At 41.0% G+C, this 14,193-nt stretch overlaps 3 non-coding genes across 3 annotated transcripts; all 3 read right to left on the reverse strand.

Annotated features, from left to right (window-relative positions):
* Positions 1-8,481: 8,481 nt before the first annotated feature.
* On the reverse strand, positions 8,482-8,568 carry trnay-gua (transfer RNA tyrosine (anticodon GUA)). Its single transcript is given in 2 exon segments — positions 8,482-8,517; positions 8,532-8,568. It is a non-coding gene; the product is annotated as a tRNA-Tyr (tRNA).
* Positions 8,569-8,932: 364 nt separating this feature from the next.
* Positions 8,933-9,015, reverse strand: trnal-cag (transfer RNA leucine (anticodon CAG)). Its single transcript has one exon. It is a non-coding gene; the product is annotated as a tRNA-Leu (tRNA).
* Positions 9,016-10,600: 1,585 nt separating this feature from the next.
* Positions 10,601-10,687, reverse strand: trnay-gua (transfer RNA tyrosine (anticodon GUA)). Its single transcript is given in 2 exon segments — positions 10,601-10,636; positions 10,651-10,687. It is a non-coding gene; the product is annotated as a tRNA-Tyr (tRNA).
* Between the last annotated feature and the right edge of the window lie 3,506 nt (positions 10,688-14,193).

The following is a 14,193-nucleotide window of genomic DNA, read 5'->3' on the forward strand; positions in this document are numbered from 1 at the left end:
TAAAGTCATTGGATCAGTTTCCACCACATGTCAGAGCCAGAACTGAGATAAGCTTGTGTGAGACAGGAGGTGGCGCACAGACACAGAATAAAATACTTCGCGTTCCAGACAGATGGTATTTCCATCAATTCTATTCTGACCCTCTTGCTCCTTTTCAGTGTGGTGGGAGTCTTTCTTCAGGCGCCAGGGATGGGAAATACACCCTAAACAGGTATTTCACATATAAATATTGACCATATCCATGGTTGGATCACAATAATCTCCACAAAAGATGAAAATCTACAGGACACTAGGACTAGTAGATTTATTAGAGAGATCTGCTGAGTCATCACTGCTACAGATACAGTACACATCACAGACTGAGGAAGTGGGGATTAAAGGTGTAAGAAGAAATCAATTCAGTGATGTATCGCAATACTTCAGAGTAAGATTATTGTATCGATCCAAACAATGTCCTCAATGACTTTTAGCCTTATTTTCATAAAATATACTGGACACTTTGATAGATGGATGTGGTTAGTTATTTTTTATCAATGAATTTAAGAACTTAACAGAATCAGAATCTGTTGGAGAAGCAAAAGTTAAACTTTTTATAAAATGTAATTTAACACGTTGATAGACATTCCACTTGTATTTGATATTGGTGCTTGAATTAGAGTTACCGCTGTGTTCAAAATTATTCAACCCCCACTGCAGTAAAGTGTTTTAGCAAGTCTGACATTTATTTTTCATCTGGTTTATAATCAGATCAAATATGGACTTATGAAATAGACAAAGGTAACTTAATTACAAATTTTTTTGTAATATACCAACAAATGTCCTTTCTGTGATTACCCCTTAGTCACATACATATTTAGTACTTAGTACAACACCCTTTGGCAATAACAACATCCTTCAGACACGAAACTTATTCAGTGCCATCGACGTAATATTACGTCATTTCAAATCCAAACGCTCAGTGCCATTGATGTAATATTACATCAATTACGTTTTTTCACTGAGGTTACTAAAGGACACCCTGGCGGAGGTCCCTCATCAATATCTAAGCTGTAGTGTGACGTAATTACCAACTGGTGCCCTGAAGGTGGCAGCAGTGCTCCTTTGGATGATAGATTAGCCACTGATGCTACCATTAGCTAAGGAGGGAGAAGCAGGGACAAGGGAGATTATGGCGCTACGGAAAATAATATCAATAGGATCAAAGTTAAAGAAAGAAAGACTTAAAAAACAATTGGAATTAGAAACTGAAATCAAGAGATTAGAAAATGAACATAAACGAAGTGGAAAACAAGAAGTATTTAATAAACTAAAAGAGAATAGAACCAAATTGGATGAGATTCTGACATATAAGGCAGAAGGTGCCCTTAGGTTTATCAATAGAAAATACTATGAATTGGGAAACAAGGCTAGCAGGTTATTATCATTTAAATTTAAGAAGGCACAAGCAAGTCAAATAATTCAATCATCAATCAATCATTTTATTTGTATAGCGCCAAATCATAACCAGTGGTATTTCAAGACAATTCCTAAAATCAGACAACCTCATTCCAGTGATGTCGAAACTAGTCCAAAAGCTGTAGCAAATACCTTTGCCAAATATTATGAACAATTATATAAGGGTCAATTTCAAGAACTGAAAGAAGAAAAAATACATGATTTCTTTAATAATCTTAAACTAGACAAATTGACGACAGATGAAGCCTCTCCGTTAGAAGAGCCAATTAGAGAAAAAGAGGTGAAAGAAATGTTATGGCAAAATTATTAGTTATGCTTAATAATATATTTACTCATATATTTACTCATATATCTTAATCCTTAAGCCTTGGGTTGTAACTTTCCATTGTGTTATTCTCATGTCTTCAACTTTGCTTCTAGCTCTGGGTCAGGCCACCTCTTCAAAAGCACATGATGTCTTCCCAAAACAATACTGAAATCTCACAAGGTCAAGACGCACAGGCACCCTCTGTGTACACACTCACATGCGTACACACACTCACATAATCACACATACACACCCAATACACATCCATTCATACACGCACACACCTCTAACACTCACGACAATCAGGAGATACCAGAGAACTGGTTGTTTTGACCCAAAGAAGAAACTGTCTCTTTTCACCCTCTCCTATCACCTCCACCCTGTCCTCTTTATCTCCTGGGGGGAGGAGGGAGGGGGACTGAGGGGGAATATACGTGATGAGTTAGAACTGTGCCACTCGATCATCGGACGTCCGCCCGGGGCGGTCACTAATTTTGTCCATCTTTGTACTCTTTTTTACTTAGTTTTATAATAAACCTTTTTTATAAAATCATCAATGCCTCGCCTGGACTCCATCCCTCAACCAGAGCAATAAATCATGTCTCCAAACGAGGTCAACCGCAAATTTGCCATGACAGAAACAATTATCAAATTAAAAAACAATAAGTCGCCAGGAATAGATGGGTTTGCAGGAGAAAAGTGTTTGTCGATGACCAAACTCCGGTATTATGTAAGTTATATAATTATGTGTTAAATTCAGGGAACCCTCCAGAGTCATGGTCTGAGGCTATCATCACAGTCCTGCATAAGGAAGGAAAAGATCCATTGCAATGTTTGAGTTATCGTCCTATTAGCCTCCTGTGTGTGGATTATAAAATACTAACATTGATTTTAGCAACTAGAGTACAAAAATACATTAAGAAATTGGTAAAACCGGATCAGACGGGGTTCATTTCAGGTCGTCATGGGACAAATAATATAAGGAGAGCATCAAACCTGCTGTCACTTATGGCAAGGGGTGTCACGGCCGGTATTCAGAGGCTCAAGTGCAGGACAACAAGACACGACAACCAATGATCCTTTGCAGTATTTAATTAAACTCAGATATAAACTCACAAACAGAACTGGGGAATAAAGCTGGCGGTTTGGGTGATGGAGAGATGGTGACAGAGGATCGGGAAACAGGCTGACTGAGTAAGTGGAGGATGATGGCTGAGCAGAGCCGTGTGAGGAAATCCAGTCCAGAGGAGAAGCAGAGGCAGATGGTGGAGTTGATCCTGGGAGATTTGAAGCAGTGGTTACTCTGGCAGAAGATCTTGCAGTTTCCAGGCAAGTGGGTGGAGAAACAAAACTGGAGACGCAGAGAATGAGGTGAGAGGCTGGCAGCAGAAAGCGGCACGGCAGAACAGCAATCGTACTGACTCTATAGTTGTTAACAGTCTGACACCAGAAAACACACTGCCTGCAGCTTTTATGTGAGGACCAATGACTCCTGCTGCAGCTCACTCCCAGGTGTGTCTCATCCACTGATTAAGGATCTGCAGCAGCCAAGGTAAACGCCCACCTAAGGAGAAGGGAGGGGAAGGAAAAAAAAGGAAGAGGGGGAAAAGTACTGCCACTACTTGGTGCTCCCTGTAGTGGCTGTGACAAGGGGTACTCAAACGTCAATGCTTCTCGGCTTAGACGCTGAGAAAGCATTTGACCGGGTAGATTGGCAATTTTTAGAACGAACATTAGCTGAGATGGGGTTAGGTGAAAAATGTACTAGTTGGTTCCGACTGTTGTACAAGAACCCCAAATCAAGAATTAAAGTTAATGGACATTGTTATGACTTTTTTAATATAGAGAGAGGAGTAAGACAAGGTGATTCTCTCTCACCCATTCTTTTTGCTATCAGTATTGAGCCTCTAGCAGAGGCATTACGGCAGGATGTTCAGATCAAGGGGGTTGAGAATGGTGGGAGGAGAGTTCATAAGATTTCCCTCTTTGCTGACGATATCCTGCTCTTTATAAAGCATCCTCTTACTTCAATACCTCAAATAATGGAATGCCTAAAAGATTATGGAGACACATCTGGATACAAAATTAATCAAAATTAAAGCCGCGAGCGGCGTCATAGGGTCCGATGAAGCGGCCGGGGGCGGTAACCCATGGTCACGTATACCACTGTTGGGGATTTGGGAATTGGCCTGGAGTTGTAAGCGTTTTCGTATAACGGCGTAGTTATGACGAAGGATTTTCCTGTGTCATGATAGGCCCCTCCCACTTTTCACAGCCTGCTCTATTTGCCATAGCAATGTGCTTCCATCTAATAAGATTCATCCTACAGTGTTTTGAAGTCAACACGACATGTCGTCTTGCCGCTAGAGCTGCTGGCGTAGGACGGCCCAAGAAGCGGCGCCCTCTGAGAGCGCAAGGCATTGTGGGTGTTTTTGGTTATCGTTTGTTGTTTGGGGCTGTACGGTCATCATGTGTATCAAATATGAAGCACTTTGAACTTTGCATTCTGGAGTTGTAAGCGTTTTTGTATAACGGCGTAGTTATGGCGAAGGATTTTCCTGTGTGATTATAGGCCCCTCCCACTGGCCATGATGGGTAATTTGGTCATCGAGCATTGTTTATGGATGGACAATCATCGTGTGTATCAAATATGAAGCAGTTTGAACTTTGCATTGGAGCGGTATAAGCATTTTCTTATTACAGCGTGTTGATGGTGACGAATTTTCCAGTGACATTTTAGGCCCCTCCCACTGACCACAGTCTGTTGTTTCTTCAATAGGAATTTGCTCCCCTCTGTGTAGGTTCATCCTACAGTGTTTTGAAGTCAACACGACATATCGTCTGTCCGCTACAGCTGCTCGTGTAGGACGACCACAGAAGCGGCGCCCTCTGAGAACGCAAGGCATTGTGGGTAAATTGGTTATCGTTTGTTGTTTAGCTCTGGACAGTGATCGTGTGTATCTAATATGAAGCAGTTTGAACTTTGCACTCTAGAGTTATAAGCGTTTTCGTATAACGGCGTAGTTATGGCGAGGGATTTTTGTGTCATTATAGGCCCCTCCCACTGGCCATGATAGGTAATTTGGTCATCGAGCGTTGTTTATGGATGGACAATCATCGTGTGTATCAAATATGAAGCAGTTTGAACTTTGCATTGAAGTGTTATAAGCATTTTCCTATTATAGCGTGCTGATGGCGAAGGATTCTCCCGTGTCATTATAGGACCCTCCCACTGATCACAGCCTGTTTTTTCTTCCATAGCAATTTGCTACCCTCTGTGTAGGTTCATCCTACAGTGTTTTGAAGTCAACACGACATATCGTCTCTCCGCTACAGCTGCTCGTGTTGGACGACCACAGAAGCGGCGCCCTCTGAGAACGCAAGGCATTATGGGTAATTTGGTTCTCGAGTTTTGTTTATGGCTGTACGGTCATCATGTGTATCAAATATGAAGCAGTTTGAACTTTGCAATCTAGAGTTATAAGCTTTTTCCTAGAATGGCGTCCTGTAAATGCTAACCGTGTACATGACCTTAAATGCCACCGGTCGAAAACACAATGCATGATGGGAAATGTTTCAAAGCAGTCATGACCAAGCTTGGGCACATGTCCTTTGTGTGAAATTTGAAGCTGATCGTAGTTTGTGTGCCAGAGTTATGGAGATTTGGACATTTCTGCGTGCTAACAAAAATTAGCATTGCATTTTTGTGGCGGCGCCACGACCAAACCGTGACAGATACGAAAATTCTTTCGATAACTTTTTATCTTCAATGGGTCCTAAGTGGTGTTGCCAAGTTTTAAGCGAATCGGATGAATCCCCTCAGACTAGTTCGCGCAGATGCGTTTCGAGGGCGAAACGCCATTTTTGACCTTTGACCCAAGATGGCTGACTTCCTGTTTGGTTTTGGGCGGGGTCACAATGTAACTTTTTGCTCATTCTGGGCCGAAGACTACATGTGGCGATTTTCATACATATCGGTCAAACCTGGCGGTCGTGCGGTTCCATTGTTTTTTTGGCGGCGCTTCTGTTCGTTTTTTTTCACGCCACCAAACTATCGAATTTTTCGCCAGGCGTGCAATTTTCGGTGAGTTTTCGGGCGTTTTTAGGGGGTCGAATTAGCGTTCAAAGTGGGGAGGTACATAATAATAATAAATAAAAGCGAAAACAATAGGTTCCTCTCTCCCAGAATGGGAGAGAGGAACCTAATAAATCAGAGGCAATGATGATATCAGGAACATGGCCTAAACATCTAAACGAGATAGTGTCATTTCACTGGTCTAAACAAGGATTTAGGTACTTGGGAATTATTATAACACCGGAAACAACAAAACTTTTTGACGCAAATTATAATAAGCTAATTAAACAAATAAAAAGTGATCTTGCTCGCTGGGAAGTTCTTCCTTTGTCATTGTTTGGCAGAGTTGAGACCGTAAGGATGAATCTGCTCCCACGTCTCCTATTTTTATTCCAGTCGTTACCCATAAGAGTTCCAATTTCCACTTTTAATATGTTAAACAAATTCATTTCTCAATTTATATGGCAACACAAAAGACCCAGAATTAAGCTTAAAACACTTCATTTAGCTAAAAGTAAAGGAGGTTTGGCTTTGCCAAAAATAAAATTTTACTATTGGGCAGCTCAACTAGCGGCAATTGTGACTTGGATCGGTGGAGACGGGGAAGCAAAGTGGACTCAAATAGAACAAGGGGAAGTTAAGGATGCTCAACTATCTGCCCTACCCTTTGTGGATATAAAACAGGTCAATAAAAGGAAGATTAGCAATGAATGAATAAAACATACAATAAAGGTATGGACAGAAGTAAAGAAAATGCTTAAGGATGTTGGAACAATTTCTCGAGCTATGCCTATTGTGGGTAATGTAGATTTTCCACCTTCAATGTGTGACCATGGTTTTAGGAGATGGGCAGCTAAAGGCCTCATTATTTTTAACCAGCTCTTTGAAGAAACACATCTAAAATCTTTCACACAACTTCAGGAACAATTTGATCTTCCCTCAAGTGATTTTTATAGATATTTGCAAATTAGGCACTACATTACAAACCATAAGGAAAAAGAAAGAATTGGCAGAATCACAAACGACATAGAACAATATTTTATCACAATTTCAGAAAAACACCTCCCCATTGGTAAACATGTTTCTCATCTTTATAAAAGATTGTCAACAGACATTGTTGAAAATACTTAGAATATCAAGGAAAAGTGGGAATTGGGAGAAAATTGTAAAAAGAGAAGTCCCCTCAAACGTACTGTTTTACTTACTGGGTGTTATATCAGTTGATGATTTCGATGCCGACCAAAGATACATTTTACGCGTATTACTACTAATTGCCAAAAAAAATATTATTGTTAATTGGAAGGCTCTGAAATCACTAACAGTAATTGAATGGAAACAGAGACTAAAACAAATGTATGTGATGGAAAAAATTACTGCATCATTACAAATGAAAGCGGACCTTTTCAATCAGCGATAGTACATGGTTCAACAATATTAAAATCTATAAATTGAAGAAAAAAGAAAGACAAAGAAAAAAAAGAGAAAGGAAGAAAGGAAAAAAAGAAGAAAAGAAAAGAAAGGAAAAGGGAAAGGAAAAAAAAAAAAAAAAACTGCCCTAATGTAATGTGAGATAACTGGGGTGTGTGTGTGTATGTACTGTATGTGTATGTATATGTAAATATATATATGTGTATGTGTATGTATATATATATATATATATATATATATATATATATATATTTTATTTCTTTATATATTGTATATCGGATATCACTATATTGCTGTGTATTAGGGTGCCATGTATGTTGAGAAGTGAATGGTCATTATGTGCATCGTATATGTACAGAATACTTTTATTTATTTTCATTATTATTTTTGTTTTTCACTTGTCTCAGATAATGTTCTTTTTGTTTTGTCTTGTTCTGTGAAAAATATAAATAAATAATGTTCAAAAAAAATAAATGCAACTGGGACAAGCCTAAGCAATATTCGTCCCTTTTTTTTGGAACTGCAAAACAGAATATATGCTTATCGTCCTTGCCACATGCAAAACTTGTATGAGCGTTTTATCTACAATTTATTCGAAAAAAAAATCAGGATTGCATAAATGCCTTGTACAGACGTCAGAAGTGGGATTTGAACCCACACCTCCTGAACGCAGCGCCTTAGACCGTGTTGTATGAGGTGCTGTGAGCTACTGGATACTTCACAATATCACTTCATAGCACCATAATATCCCTCCTCCCTGCTTCTCCCTCCTTAGCTAATGGTAGCATCAGTGGCTGATCTCCCATCTAAAGGTGCACTGCTGCCACCTTCAGGGCACCAGTTGGTAACTGCAACACATTACAGCTTAGATATTGATGAAGGGACTAGTGCCCTGTCCAGGGTGAACCCCCGCCCAGCTTCTAATGAGAGCTGGATATTAGCACCGGTGACCCCTGCGACACTGACAAACAGGAATAAGTGGGCCTGAAAATGGATGGATATTGATTAGGGACCTCTGCTAGGGTGAATTCTTAGTAATCTCCGTGATAATACACAAATGACGCGTTTTCTTGTCAATGGCACTGAGTGTGTTGAGGATACAGCACATCTTCCTTGAGGATGGTCTACCAAGAGGTTGCTGGCCTGCAGGATGGGCACCCGAAGGCAAGATAGTTGAAATCTTATGGCTGATAACATATACTTGTGAAAATATTATTCCTTCGAACCGGAATTGAACCAGTGACCTAAGGATCACAGCAACCCACTCTACAGTCCTCCGCTCTCCCATCTGAGCTATCGAAGGTTCTGCTGTGTGGGCTAGTTAGCTAGCTAATTACCGGGCTTGCTGGCTGGATGGATTGGAGGAACCTGCTTGCTGGCTCGTTGTCTCAGCTGCCTCGGCTTGCCCACTGTGGTTTGGCTAGCTGGCTTTAGTGAAATGTATTGTTTTCTCTTCTTTCAAATTATACAACATAAAGTCAGATTCTTTTATCGGAGTTATGCAGTTAGTGCAACTGGGACAAGCCTAAGCAATATTCTTCCCTTTTTTTTGGAACAGCAAAACAGAATATTTGCTTATCGTCCTTGCCACATGCAAAACTTGTATGAGCGTTTTATCTCCAATTTATACGAAATAAAATCAGGATTGCATAAATGCCTTGTATTGCTGTCAGAAGTGGGATTTGAACCCACGCCTCCTGAGGAGACTGCGACCTGAACGCAGCGCCTTTGACCGCTCGGCCATTCTGACACCCCGCTATCATACACCATCAACGCCCCCAGTCTATATGACAAAATCTTCAAAGAACAAGCTAACCTATGCTAACAAGCTACTCAATACTCATTTTCCCACTCTTTCCATAATCCTCTCAATTCAACCTACTCACCACATATTGCAGAGGCCACAGGTGTTAGTTTTTTGTTAAAGCACCTTTGGCTCCTGTGGCTAACAGTGCTTGTTTGTGATGCAAGATTGTCCCGAAACGTCATAGAATCTTGTTTATAGCCAAGAGCAAAATTGTAATAGCCAGGATTTGTACCATTGAGGGCAGTCACTCTTACATTTTTAAGAATGTACCAAATTGAAATACTTTGACTAAAATGTTGAGAATTGGACTATGACCAATCAACAACACTACTTCATACCCAAAATACACCTGTATTCAGCAGAAAAAAGTGTTTTGCAGATTTATTTGACTGTTTAACCCATTCAGTGCCAGCCATTTTCAGAGCTTCGACCCCCCTGAGTGCCAGCCGTTTTGGAGCATTTTGAGAGATATTTAAAGAGCCACAGGATATTTTGTACTATGACTATCTGAAATCTGATTGAGGCCTCTACTTTCATCAGAATTTTTTTGTTTGTTTTTGGCTTGTTTCGTTCTCCCGTAATCAGCCCTTGAATAGAACAAGTTTTACACAAATTGCCAGTTTCAGAGCAAAAAGTTAAGAGAAACGGCTTTTCCTAAAAATAAATCTGCCAGTGACTTTGAAACAATTTTTTGTGCTTTATTGAAAACGATTACATCTGAACATTGGTTTCCTTCAAAAAAAACCAAAAAAAAACCAAATAAATAACAACAACACTGAGAAAAGGCTTTTAATGGCAAAATTATTATTATTTTGCTATCTGGCTCACAGTTTATTGTTTTTCTTACTGTATTTTGTATCCTTCCCTGTCAATTGCACAGACGTAACTTCCTCTTCCTCCCGACATGCTGGGATGACCCGTTTAGTCTGGTAAGTTGATGGTTTTATCTCACAATCACAACATTATCAATAATCCACTCAAGTCCACACATATTCTGTGTTAGCATGTGGTGCTGTGAGCTGCTGGAAATTTCACAATATCACTTCATAGCACCATAATCTCCCTCCTCCCTGCTTCTCCCTCCTTAGCTACTGGTAGCATCAGTGGCTGATCTCCCATCTAAAGGTGCACTGCTGCCACCTTCAGCGCACCAGTTGGTAACTGCATCACATTACAGCGTAGATATTGATGAAGGGACTAGCGCCCTGTCCAGGGTGAACCCCCGCCCAGCTTCTAATGAGAGCTGGATATTGGCACCGGTGACCCCTGCGACACTGACAAACAGGAATAAGTGGGCCTGAAAATGGATGGATGTTGATTAGGGACCTCTGCTAGGGTGAATTCTAGTAATCTCCGTGATAAAACGCAAATGACGCGTTCTCTTGTCAACGGCACTGAGTGTGTTGAGGATACAGCACATTTTCCTTGAGGATGGTCTACCAAGAGGTTGCTGGCCTGCAGGATGGGCACCTGAAGGCAAGATAGTTGAAATCTTACGGCTGATAAGATATACTTGTGAAAACATTATTCCTTCGAACCGGAATTGAACCAGTGACCTAAGGATCACAGCAACCCACTCTACAGTCCTCCGCTCTCCCATCTGAGCTATCGAAGGTTCTGTTGTGTAGGCTAGTTAGCTAGCTAATTACCTGGCTTGCTGGCTGGATGGATTGGAGGAACCTGCTTGCTGGCTCGTTGTCTCAGCTGCCTCGGCTTGCCCCACTGTGGTTTGGCTAGCTGGCTTTAGTGAAATGTATTGTTTTCTCTTCTTTCAAATTATATGTAACCAGGTTGAAAATATATATTTGTTTTATGTTTGAAATATCACCAAATCCTGATTTATATGGTTTTATATGGTTAAGAGGTTTTTTATTGCCAGTAAGTATGTATAAATGTTGTTTTCAAACTAAAATGTTAATCCCTGTACTGTCACTTTAAGAGGCTTCAGGCCTACTACCGTCATCCCCAGGCTCCTCTCAGTCTGTGCAACACTGAGCTGAGAGGAGGTAGGTTAATATTTTATTCGTCAGTTTTGAACAATTATTTTGGATTTATAATGATGTAGACTTTGTTTTATCCATGTACAAATGTTGGTCTTTAGGTTATGAACATGTAGTTAATGTGTCAGTTGAATTTAAACTTTGTAAATTGACTTTTTTTGGTAAGTTTTATGGTGCACATTTCCACGTGTTAGCTTACAGATTCTCTTGTGCATCTGCTAACAGGAGCTTGAGGCCTGTTTGCTGTCACTGTGTGGAAGAGACTGCATGTTACAGAGCCTTATGTGTTTTTCTGTTCATTTGTACAGGTATGTGTTTATTAAGTTCATTATAATGTCTGGTATGCTGTTCGAGGACTTCCAGTCAGGCTTTAGAGCTCAACACAGCACAGAGACTGCTTTAGTTAAAGTAACTAATGATCTACTCTGGGCTTCAGATGAAGGACGACTCTCAGTGCTGGTTTTATTAGATCTTAGTGCAGCTTTTGACACTATAGATCACTATATTCTACTAGAGAGATTAGAGAAATTACTTGGAATCACAGGGACTGCGCTAAACTGGTTTAAGTCCTACCTATCTGATAGGTACCAGTTTGTACACGTGAATAATAAGTCTTCTGTGTACACTAAAGTAAGCTACGGGGTTCCTCAGGGCTCTGTGCTAGGTCCAATCCTCTTCTGTATCTATATGATCCCCCTTGGTAATGTTATGAGAAAATACTCTGTTAACTTCCACTGCTATGCTGATGATACCCAACTGTATGTATCAATGAAGCCAGGTGAGACAAATCAGCTATCTAAACTTGAGGCCTGTCTAAAGGACATTAGGGCCTGGATGGACCAAAATTTTCTTCTTCTCAACTCAGACAAGACTGAGGTCATTGTACTGGGCCCGCGACACCTTAGAGAAACCTATGCTAGCCTAACTGCCCTAGATGGCATTACTCTGGTACAAAGCACAACTGTTAGAAACCTTGGGGTTCTATTTGATCAGGACTTATCCTTCAACTCTCACATAAAACAAACTTCAAGAACTGCCTTCTTTCATCTCCGTAACATTGCTAAAATCAGATCTATCCTGTCTCAGGGCGACGCCGAAAAACTAGTCCATGCTTTTGTTACCTCTAGACTGGATTATTGTAATTCTCTTTTAGCAGGCTGCCCGAGCAAGTCGCTTAAGACACTTCAGCTGGTTCAAAATGCTGCAGCACGTGTACTGACTAAAACTAGGAGAAGAGATCACATTACCCCTGTATTAGCCTCTCTGCATTGGCTTCCCATAAAATATAGAATAGAATTCAAGATTCTTCTTCTCACTTATAAAGCCCTAAATGGACAGGCACCAGTCTATCTCAAGGAGCTTGTAGTGCCATACAATCCCCCCAGAACACTACGCTCTCAAAATGCTGGACTACTCGTTGTTCCATTTGTCTCTAAAAGTAGTATAGGAGGAAGAGCTTTCAGTTATCAGGCCCCACTTCTCTGGAACCATCTACCAACCACGGTTCGGGGGGCAGACACCCTCTCTACCTTTAAGGTTAGGCTCAAAACATTCCTCTTTGATAAAGCTTTTAGTTAGGAACCAGCTCATAGCTCATAATTAAGATGCAATAGGCATAGACTGCCGGGGGGGGGGGGGGGGGGGGTCTGGCATGCTCGGTTGGAGAGAGGTTGGAGAGGGCGTTAAGAGAGAGGTCATTTAGGTTAGAGAGGGACCGGAGAGGGTCCCATTCCTCTTTCAAACACTCCCTCTATGTCTGCTTCTTCCCTTGTGTGTTTGCTCCTGTACTCCTTCTGGCTTTTGTCTTGCAGGTCCGTGGGATCCTCAGTGTGGAGTTACAGAGACTCAGCGGCTCTGTCTCCACCCTTTTCTCTGCACACACCCAACACAGCATAACGTGGATGGCTGTTCATCATAGGAATGGGATCCACACAAGGTTCCTGCTGCTTAACAGAAGGTTTTCCTTGCCGCCATGATGAATTCATGTTGGGTGTGGGATACATATGTATGTGTATATACGTATAAATGCATATGTGTGTATCCATAAAATGAAGAGTCCGTCCTTAAGACTGCTCTACTGTAAAGTGCCTTGAGATACCATTGGTTATGATTTGGCGCTATACAAATAAAGATTGATTGATTGATTGATTGATTGATTGATGCTGTTCATTTTGTTCACACTGGTGGCATCAAGCATGTGAAAGAGATTTACATTATATGTTTAGCGATTTTATCATTTTTTAATTCATTTTCACATTTTTATTTAAATATGTTTCTGTTTTGTGATACCGAAGATTGTATTAGTTATATATAATATCAGTCTGTGCAACACTGAGCTGAGAGGAGGAGCTTGAGGCCTGTTTGCTGTCACTGTGTGGAAGAGACTGCATGTTACAGAGCCTTATGTGTTTTTCTGTTCATTTGTACAGACTACATCACTCTGCCTGTATTAAAAGACCAACCAGCAGCTGATTGTGGCTCTTCTTGATTTCACCACAACACAGAACACAACGCAGAATAGACAAGGGTTAACGGATGTGCATCGAACTTAAATGAAAAACTTATAAAGACTAAGCACACCCGTTACAATGGTGCCGTGACTTTTCAAGGATTGGTCTGAAGATCGACGTCAGCTCGTTCGCCGTGGGAAGCTGCAGTCACTCACTCTTTTTTTTGTGGTCAGGTATTTTTTTTTGCCGCCCACATTCTCCATCCAAGAGTTGCAGCTGAAGCAAGAACAAGACCCATGCATCTCTAAGGTGTTGCCCTTTGTTGCAGCCAGAAGACGACCATCTAGGCGTGAAAGGCATGGTGCTGACTCAAAGGTCCTCAGGTTGTTGAAGCAATGGGAGAAGTTGGAAATTCATGATGAAGTGCTGTATCGGGTGACGAAAGACTTGTTGTCCAAACAGAGAAGATTTCAATATGTGTTACCTCTGAGTCTAAAGGAAAAGGCGTTGTTAGGCATTCACGATCTGGCAGGTCATCAGGGTCAAGATCGTACTCTCTCACTTGCAAGGCAGCGATTTTACTGGACTGATATGGAGAGAGATGTGAGGGCACATGTCAGATGCTGTCAGAGATGTGTGCTTGGAAAGTCGCCGGAACCTGCTGCTCGTGC

The sequence above is a fragment of the Gouania willdenowi genome, chromosome 18 (assembly GCF_900634775.1).
Source record: "Gouania willdenowi chromosome 18, fGouWil2.1, whole genome shotgun sequence".
Taxonomy (NCBI): Eukaryota; Metazoa; Chordata; class Actinopteri; order Blenniiformes; family Gobiesocidae; genus Gouania; species Gouania willdenowi.